The sequence below is a fragment of the Crocuta crocuta genome, unplaced genomic scaffold, assembly GCF_008692635.1.
Source record: "Crocuta crocuta isolate KB4526 unplaced genomic scaffold, BGI_CrCroc_1.0 scaffold204, whole genome shotgun sequence".
Classification (NCBI taxonomy): domain Eukaryota; kingdom Metazoa; phylum Chordata; class Mammalia; order Carnivora; family Hyaenidae; genus Crocuta; species Crocuta crocuta.
Genome location: NW_027529603.1, coordinates 1785706 through 1787728, shown reverse-complemented (window position 1 = coordinate 1787728; position 2023 = coordinate 1785706). Strand labels below are relative to the sequence as shown.

At 64.3% G+C, this 2023-nt stretch overlaps 1 protein-coding gene across 1 annotated transcript in view; it reads left to right on the top strand.

Annotated features, from left to right (window-relative positions):
* Nucleotides 1–380: 380 nt before the first annotated feature.
* CNTFR (ciliary neurotrophic factor receptor) overlaps nucleotides 381–2023 on the top strand; it is a 38933-nt gene continuing 37290 nt past the window's right edge. Inside the window, exon 1 of the mRNA XM_077761837.1 lies at nucleotides 381–438. The gene's annotated coding sequence lies outside the window, so the exon portion shown is untranslated. The remainder of the gene's footprint in view (nucleotides 439–2023) is intronic.

Here is a 2023-nt window from a genome sequence, read left to right as displayed (position 1 = left end):
CACGTCCCTCACCGCCCGCCAGGTGTCGCTGCGGTACCGGGGAAGCGGGCGCGGCCAGGGTGTTGCGCCTGGAAGTTGCTGAAGATCAACGGACGCCGGGATCCGGTCCGACGTGCGCCTCTTGTCCTTGCTAAGCCGCGGACACACCGACATGTCAGGCTCCCGGATCCTGGTTGCCTAGCGCAGACCCTGGCCCGGCCCCCGCGGACTTCGGTACTGCTGACTACAGCCCCCGAGTTCCCGTGTGGAGAGGGGACGTTGTCGGGGCGGAACTCCCCACTGCTCTCCACCTGGCAGGAGGCAGTGGCTGGGACACTGGAGGAGCTGGAAGTCAAGTCAACCCAGCAATGACCTGCCGATCTTGGCACCAGTCGGTCCCTCGAGGGGTACGCGACCCCCTGAACACTCAACCTCATCCAGGTCTAGTTGCTGCGCACGGTGAGGGGCAATTCCTGACTCTCACACGCCCCAATTTCGTCCCGCCACCCCCGCTCTTTCCCAGTGTCCACCATCTCATCCCCGTCCGTAGGTAGCCTGGGAATCTGGAGGTTGCGGGCCGAGAGGCCAGATAGGGGACACTTACTGTGGGTGGGGATGGGCGGGATCTCAGCTGAGTGCTACTATTTCGCTGTGTATCTTTAAGCCCCAGCTGGCCCTCTCTGAGCCTCAGCCCCTGCTGACCCCTGCCGACTGCTCTGAGGGGATTCCGAAGCCACGGAAGTGAAAGTGAAAAGCCCAGGCAGTGGCGGGAAGAAGGGAGTCCCTGAGGCACTTCTTGGGAAAGGGCCCGGCGCTTGGGCAGCCTACTGGGAAAGGGTGTGAGGAAACTGCGAGATAGTTCTTTCCCCTCTCCCCGCCCCCAGCCCTGGAGCAGCTCCCGGGAGGGGCCAGGCGCAGGGATTATGGGTCAAAGGTCGGGTGAAAAAATCCATGGGGTGGAGATGGGGGTGGGCCACTCAGTTCTCCGTCTCTGGCATTCAACCTTTCTGTTGCTCTCTCGCGTGGCCTCAGAAGTTGGTCGGGTTGTCTAGCCTTAATCCTCCTTGTTGTAGCCAGACCAGAGGCCCGGGGGGGCAAGTGAAGTGAGCACACTGGCCCCTCAGAGGCTGAGGCTGCGAAGGGAAAACTCAAAGGGCGAACCCCCGCGCCAAACACGCGCGTGCCCCGCATTCTGGAACTGCCAGAACTGTCCAGGCATAGAGGGTGTGCCCTCCCTACCCTGTTCATCCCTGTGAAGGTTTCCACCCAGGCCCTGTGTCTCGCAGGGCGAGGAAGGACAGAGTAGTTATGGTATCACCGGAGACTTGATGGGAGACGAGGGCCTGGACTCCCAGCCTGGTGCATCCTGGTCTGGGGAGCGTCAAGCCACCTTCCCTCCGCGTGAGGGGTGTATGTGTATGTGGCTGGGAAGGTGGTCATTGCTGGGAGCAGTAGAATAGGGGAGGGGCGGAGACGGCTGGTCTCCAGTACCCAAAATGGGGCCTGGGGACTCTGGCTCGAGCTTCTCTCATAGAGATGCCTGAGGGAGGACCCTGAGAATTGGCCCAGGGTGTGCCAGGGGGTCGGTACGAGGCAGTCGAGGCCTGAACAAGCGGGAGCATTAAGCAGCAGAAACCTGGCTAAGGCTGACTGAGAGAGGGAGTGTAAATGAGAGACCTGGGAGGGAGGGAAGGGGGCGCGCCCAGCGTCCCTAGGGGGTCGGGCGGAGTGGGTGCGGGTACGTGTGCACGCCCGTTTTTGAGACCAGCGGTCGGGCCTGCGCGTGAAGCACAGGGGCCACAGCCGTCTGGAGGGCGTTCCTGAGGAAGGGCGAATGTGAGGGGGCCACGCGTGCCAGTGCGGGCGAGTGTGCCAGCGGGGGGAGGGCGTGTGCGAGCGCGAGTCGAGTGGGAGTGGGGGCTCCCAGGCCTGCGCAGAATGAGTGTGCCCGCGCGTGCCAGGCGCGGGAGCGTGCCAAGGCGGGGGCGCGCGGGGGCAGTGGCCGGGAGGGGGTCGTGGCGCGCGGCCGCGGAGGCGCGGGGAG